Below are 8,176 nucleotides of genomic sequence, written 5' to 3'. Positions count from 1 at the left end.
AGATAGATAGATAGATAGATAGATAGATAGATAGATAGATAGATAGATAGATAGATAGATATGAAATACATATACCCATGCAATAACAATTGGTGAAAAAGAGGCCATGAATTTGAAGAAGAGTGGAGAAGGCTATACAGGACAGTTTGAAGGGAAGAAAGAGGAGGAAGAAATGTTGTGTTTAAAGTATAATCTCAAATTTAAAAATAGAATAAATTAAATTTCTGGTTATGAGTTGTGTTTTATTTCATTTATAATGAAGATGAGCACAAGCATTTTATTTTATAATTTATTGCTATGACTTATTCCTAAAAATTCTATAATGGAAGATCTCTAAAATAGAAAGACAACTGTCTAATTTGAGTTTTCTCTATATTGTACAATTCCGTTGCTGAATATGTAGTTTGATATCAAATTGTCTGTTATACCACACCAAGGTGAATAAAAATTAGAAAAATATTAGGTCAATGGGGCAGGTGGGGCATGGCCAGATGCAAAGCTACCCACAGGTTCAATCCAGTTCATTTAAGAAAACGATTCTTGAGTTCTCACTCAAGAATCAGATGCATTTAGGCATCTGGATTTGATGATTACAGGTCTAGGTACTGATTTTCTGAGCTTTTCTGATGTTTGAAAAAAATTGTGCCTCTCCCCCTCCACTGTTTTGTTGTTATTATTGTTGTTTATTTGCTTGTTTTGTTGTTGTTGTTTCTGTTTTGGTTTGGTTTGGGCCTGAGTTGAAACTCCTTGAAATTCAGAATTCATGTGTTTGAGAAGATCAACCCAAAACAACAGAAAAGTGAATTGTTTCCAGTGAATCTGTTTTCAGTGACAGAGCAAATGGGCATTGGATGAATAAATAAAACAACTGATAGTTTCTTGTAAAAAGAAAAAAGATTCTGATAAATATTACTAAGAAATATATATTCTCTACTCTTACTATTTCTTCCTATGTGGATACACATTCCATTAAAGTATAATTTTTTAAAAAATTAAAATGTCATTTGTACAAACAGAATATGTGGTTGACACAAATAGAACATCTTGATTAATTTTTTTGTGACACTGGGTGACATCGGGTGGTAAAGCTGTTTCAAAGAAGAATTCAGGGTATATATGCTATATGATTATACATCTATCCACATAATTTCCTAACATATGTGAAACTACTTAATGGCATCCACAGTTTTGGTGATTATCTTTTCAATTATAAACTATATGTAAGGTCATACATTATATACACTAGGCAAAAAGCAACATTAAGCACACACACTTTTTTTCTGTAAATTTCAATATCTTTCAGATGACCTGTTAAACAGTGGCTTTATAAAGTCATAAAGTTAAATTTCTTTTTTATTTCTAAGATTTCAAAAACTTTTCCTCAATTTATTTGAGCAGGGATCCTGGATTCTTCCTCCTATCTGTTCCCTTGGGTTGAAAAAAAGTGAAATTTGACAGCTAAATTTTTATCAAGAATATGGGATAACTTAGGTATCTCATTTTATCAATTAAATCTATTGTCTAGCAATTTTATAAGTATATATGATGCAGTCTGATTACTCCAATCCTCCACCCTCTCATATCCCTTTCTGCCTACCCCAATCAAACTTCCTGACCTCTACAGATATTTTGCCAATGTTCATGTCTTTTGGTTTTCTGCAGGGATCATGGAAAGGGAAGGCAAAGAGAAAGAGCCAATGAGGAGGGTATTTTAATATAAAATCTGATACAATTATACATAAATAAACATAAAAAACTATTTACACTTAGATACTATCTTTGAGTATATTTATACTTTATTACCTGTGAGTTAAATTTTTTTGTATAATTTATTTTTTCTCAAATCGTAATTCATTCACACAGGGGTTATAAACACAGAAAGGCAGGATGTGGGAAAGGGGATGACACTGAAGTGTGGGTGATCAGGGGGAATACAGATATCATCAGAACCGGGTATCGGCTGGGTGAAGGTTAAGGGACAAGTCACTATGACTCTGCCTATAACTCGCTTGTCCTTATCTAAGTTGGTATTGTCTGCCCAGGCTACCTATTTACAAGGTCTATGACTACTCAGGCTTGTAAACATCCACAAAAGCTGCCTGTTTACATTAGCTTATAGGCATCTGTTTCAATGTTTTTCCACTTGTTTTTCCAAGACCCAAGACTTGGCGTTAGTATACATGTATGACAGGCCTATTGCTGATTTTAGGCCTATGGCTGATTTTAGGCCTTCAGTGTGTAAGCAGGGCTGCCCCTGATATCTCCTCCCTTCTCTAATTGTAGAAGGGCTGTGGCAATTCTAAACTTGCGAAGGCGGGGACTTCTGCCCCTAGACCAAACAGAGTTAAATTTTTTGAAAATTCTGAATTGTCAGTCAGTTATGGATTTGTCTTTAGAACATGGCTAATAAAACTGTTGCATCTTATTGTCCCCAAGGACACAATCCCCAAGGTTGCTGCTATTTGGTATTCTGCCAAAATTTAGTGACTATTACGTTCATTAATCATGTTTGAGTATGGCCACAAAGGACTCTTCTCTTTATCATCCATATATCTATTAAACATTAGCATAATAAAACAGCCACCTTTCTTCACAATTTAAAATTCTTTTTGGTCCAGAGAAGTTAGAAATTATCTACCAAATACTCTGAAGATCATTTTATATGTCTTTATTTCAGTTTTAAGACATGATAAATTGGTTACTGAGTTTAGAGTAGAATACAAACCTTATGTGAACCTGTTAATCAGAAAGAGCATTATCTTCTACAAAATAACTCTCTACAGCCATGTACATCTTCATAAGGTTTATACACACATTTGATCACACTTACACTTTCAGCTTCACCTTCAGAAAAACCAAGATTATAGCGCAACTAAAGTCATGATTGCCTTCCAGAAGAGTAAGTATTCCTTAGTTTGATTACTTCCATTTCTTTCTCTGTCCATCATTCTATTTTCTTAGCCTCTATAGTAGTCAAACTTACTCAGTCAAATCAGAGGTAGAAAAATTCAATATCAGCACGGCTAGACAAGAAAACATATATTTGTGATGTCATTTTCTATTCCACAAAAATTAAAAATGAAGGAATAGGATACATTGGAAATAATTTAAACATGCATATTCAGGAAGAATATGGTCATATCTGGTTCACTCCGTCTTTCCTAATTATTTCTTCCCATGTGCTTGAATTATTTTTCTTTTTCGGTAGAGCCTTCACTTGTAACAAGCCTTAATCCAAAAACTTTAAGAAAATAGATTTCTTCCAGGGTGTATTTTATAAGAAATAAGAGTGCCCATTGTGCTGGAGCAGCTATTTTATGAGAAATATTTTTAAGTTTGAAGTAGAGAGAAAAGAGAACTCTTTTTTATAGAATAGTTTATTCAGGACATGGGGAGGTGAATTGAGAGGGTAGTAGAGACAGAGAAAGGCAGAAAGAGAATAGAAGAGTAGCGTCTGGCAATGAGCACATGGAGAAAGAGTGGGTAGAGTAATAGGGAGAGAGGGGAAGGGGTGAAAGGACAGAGGGAGAACAAGAAGGCAAGAGTGAAAAGAAAACTCTTTATTTACAAAATAAATTTAATAGACTAATTTTCTCTCATAACACATTTGGCAAGATTAATCATAATACCTGGACTTAAGATGAAGTGTTTCTGATTGCACTGATAAAAAAGCAAAAGAAATTGAAAAAAATATCTCGAGAAATAAATATATAATTCTACTGACACAATCCCCAAATTGCAGAAGCCTGGATCCTCCTCTTGTTAATTCAAAAGTAGACCAGAGGTTATCAGAGGCACCAAATTTTCTTAACTTTTATCACGATTACAAAAACAAAAACATAGTATGCACAATGGTCATTGGTTACTGATTTCATACATTATCATAAATGTTAGAGCAAATTTCAGAGCAAAGGACAAAAAGCAGAAGTAAGCAAAACAAAAATGAAGAAAAGAATTTGAGAGATTGGACTAACTTAGTATCCACTAAGAATTTCTGAAGAAATATCCCAATCAATGATCATGATAATTCCACTAACTGGATACTGTTGAGGAAGCTGAGGTTAAAAATCAGTAGGAATATAAAGCTCATAGAAGTTTTCTAAAGATTATAAAAGCACAGAAAATATATTCTTTCATTAGGCATCATGCAATAGAAAATAATCATAGTCAGACCAATTACTATAATATTAAAGCTAGTATCAAAACATCAATTAATTTTTACTGTTATGTTCATGTAGAAAAGAAATTCTTAGAAGTCATTCTAATGACTTTATTTCTGTATGTAAATCACATATTATGTTTATTTCTGCATTAATTACACAAACATTTATATTTAACACTTTCTAAATCCCTGTAAATACATACTCAAAGAAGTGTATTAATATTGAAGACATTTCTGAACTCCCATGTTCATTTTGTTATAGTTGGTTGGCCTAACGCTGCTTGTATTCTAATGCTAGTTTGGAGCCCCCAAGACTGGTTACCCCAAAGACAAGAGAACCCACCTGTAAGTGACCCTGCTCCTAGTTAATTGTGATTGGTAAATAAATATCCCAACAGCCAATAGCTAAGCAAAAGAGACATAGGTGGGGGTTGAGGTTTCATGAGCTTGGCACAAAGAGGAGGAAAGGAGGAGGAAGAAACCACTATGGAATAAAAGAAGAACATGCAGAAGAGGAGAAAGGAAAAGGCACCATGGGTTACCTGAGCCATAAAAAATGTGGCCCTGAGGACTGCCCAACTGGATTTAAGAGCAGCCCAGATAGAACATAATAAATAATAAGTAAAAACTTGGGATTATCAATAGGAAAGTAGATTCTAAAAGCATGAAGGGTAGGAGCTGCCCAGATATTATGCTGTTTAGGGCATGTTGTAAATACAAAGGATGTGTGTGTGTCTCTCTCTTCCTGGAACTCAATAAGAAAAGGTGGGGTAGAAACCCTGCACCAGGATTTTTAATATTATTTACTACATTTTGTCATCATAAGCAATATCCAAGATATAAAACTAAGTGCCCATCAATAGACAAATAAAAATGAGGCATGTATGCCAAATAAAATTTTATACAGCTTCAATAAAAAGGAAATTCTGCCATTTGTAATAACATATGTGGAACAAGAAAGAGGACGTACTAATTGAAATGAACCAACTACAAAAATATACAACAAGGTAACTTTCAATCTCATTATGATGGGGAAACTTATATATAATCAGATGTGAGACATATGGACCACATAGTAATTTTTGTTTTAGGATTTTTATGAAACACTAAAATTTTAATTGTCTTATAAAAATAATTTTAATATCACTATCATTAGTTTTTTTATTTATTTACTTTACATCCCAATCATAGCTTCCCCTCCCTCCTCTCCTCTCAGTCTCTCCCTCTCATCTCACTACCCTGCCATCCTCCCGTCCTCCCTTTTTCCTCAGAAAAGGCTCAGAAAGAAGAGAGGCTTCCCATGGACATCAACTTGCCTTGGCATATGAAGTTGCAGTAGGACTAGGCTCATCTCCTATTATGGCTAGACATGGCGGCCCAGTTAGAAGAAAATGATCTAAAGATGGGCACCAGTCAGGTATATAGCTCCTACTCCTGTTGTTAGGAGTCTCATGTGAAGACCCAGCTTCACAACTAATACGTGCATGCATGCCTGCCTGCGTGCGTGCCTGCGTGCGTGCGTGCGTGTGTGTGTGTGTGTGTGTGTGTGTGTGTGTGCGCGCGCGCATGCGCCCATGCCTAGGTTAGTTGAGTCTATATGATTTCTAGTGGTGTTCTTGAAAGCTCTGGCTCCTTCAATCCTTCATCCCCCTCTTCCACAAGATTCTCTGAACTCCATCTAATGCTTGGTTATGGGTCTCTGCATCCATTCCACCTGTTGCTGGGCGAATCCTCTCAGGTGACAGTTATGCTAGGTGCCATTCCTGAAGTATAGTGAAATATCATTAATAGTGTCAGGGGTGGGCTGTCTCTAATGGCATGGTTCTCAAGGTGGGCCAGTCGTTTGTTGGCCATTCCCTCAATTTTTGCTCCATCTTTACTCCACATCTTACAATCTTGTTGGCAGGAGAAATCGTAGGTCTAAGGCTTTGTGGCTGGGTTGATGGCCATTTCAGGCTCCACATCTCCAATTGCTAGGAGTCTTAGTTAGTGTTACCCTCACAGATACCTGGTAATTTCTATTGTCCTGAGTTTCTAGCTCATTCTAGAAATGTCCCCAATATCCACTCAAGTTCTCTCTCCCTGTAATCTCTCCTTCCATTCTCCCCCAACTTGATCCCTCATGCTCCACTCCCCACTCAGTTTCCTCCCTCCATCTACCCCTAAATCTATTTTATTTTCACATCTCAGAGAGCAGAGCATCCTCTATTGGGCCCTCCTTGTTACTTAGCTTCTTCGGCCCGAGGGTGGTAACACGGTTATCCTGTAATTTATGATTAATATCTACTTATAAGTGAGTATATACCATGTGTGTCTTTCAGAGTTTGGGTTACCTCACTGTCTTAGGGTTCTCTAGAGTCACAGAACTTATGGCTATCCTCCTTCTTAATAGCTGAGTAGTATTCTATTGTGTAAATGAACCACATTTTCTGTATCTATTCTTCAGTTGTGGGGCATCTGGATTGTTTCCAGATTCTGGCTATCATATAAGGCTGCTATGAACATGGTGGAACACATGCCCCCGTGGCATAGTGGGACATCTTTTGCCTAAGAGTGGTAGAGCTGGGTCTTCAGGTAGATCTAGTTCCAATCCTCTGAGGAACCGCCAGATTGAGTTCCAGAGTAGCTGTACCAGTTTACAATCCCACCAGCAATGGCCAACATGTGCTGTTACCTGAGGTTTTGATCTTAGCCATTCTGATTGATATAAGGTGAAATCTCAGGGCCATTTTGATTTGCATTTCTCTGATAACTAAGGACTTGAACATTTCTTTAAGTACTTCTCAGTCATTCAAGATTCCTCTATTGTGAATGCTCTGTTTAGTTCTATAGCCCATTTTTTGATTGAGTTATTTGGTTTCTTGGTGGTTAATTTCTTGAGTTCTTTATATATTTTGGATATCAACCCACTATCAGATGTGGGGTTAGTGAAGATATTTTTCCCAATATGTAGGTTGCCAATTTGTTCTACTAACAGTGTCCTTTGTCTTACAAAAGCTTTCCAATTTCATGCGGTCTCATTTATCAATTCTTGATCCTGAGCCTGAGCCACTGGAGTTCTGTTTAGGCTCTTTTCTACTTTCTCTTCTATTAGATTCAGGGTATCTGGTTTTATGTTGAGGCCCTTGATTTTGGACTTCAGCTTTGTGCAAGGTGACAAATATGGATCTATTTTCATCTTTCTACATACAGACTTCCAATTAGACCAGCACCATTTATTGAAGATGCTTTCTTTTCCCATTGTATATTTTTGGCTTCTTTGTCAAAAATCAAGTGTCTATAAGTTTGTGGTTTTACTTCTGGATCTTCAATTCTATTCCATTGACCAACATGTCTGTCTCTGTACCAATATCATGCACTTTTTAATCACATCCCTCTGTAGTATAGCTTGAGGTCAGAGATGGTGATTCCCCCAGAACTTCTTTTATTGTTAAGAATTGTTTTCACTATTCTGAGTGTTTTGCTTTTCCAGATGAATTTGAGAATTTCTCTTTCCATATCTTTGAAGAATTGTGTTAGGATTTTGATGGGGATTACACTGAATCTGTAGATTGCTTTTGGTAGGATGGTCATTTTTACTATGTTAATTCTGCCAATCTATGAGCATGGGAGATCTCTCCATTATCTGAGATCTTCTTAGATTTCTTTCTTAAGATACTTGAAGTTATTGTCATACAGATCTTTCACATGTTTAATTAGAGTTACCCCAAGATATCTTATATTTTTGTGGCTATTGTGAAGGATGTTGTCATTTATAATAAAGGATTAAGACCATTGCAAATTAAAACAAGGTTGACCCAAAACAACATGACAAGGATATGGCTCTTTAATTATGTCAGCATACTCCTAATATCCTGAATCAAAATTATCACAACAGAATAAATACAGAGAGGAAATATGCTACTATTGAATGTGTTTAAAAATAAATACAGAGAACTTCATTTTAGAATTTTAATATCAAAAATATACTTTTATTGAATTCTTTCCTGGTAGAAATAAAGGAAAAACTCTTCA

The sequence above is a fragment of the Grammomys surdaster genome, unplaced genomic scaffold (genome assembly GCF_004785775.1).
Source record: "Grammomys surdaster isolate TR1022 unplaced genomic scaffold, NIH_TR_1.0 125562, whole genome shotgun sequence".
In the NCBI taxonomy this organism is placed as follows: Eukaryota; Metazoa; Chordata; class Mammalia; order Rodentia; family Muridae; genus Grammomys; species Grammomys surdaster.
Note: the sequence above shows the minus strand (reverse complement) of the source record.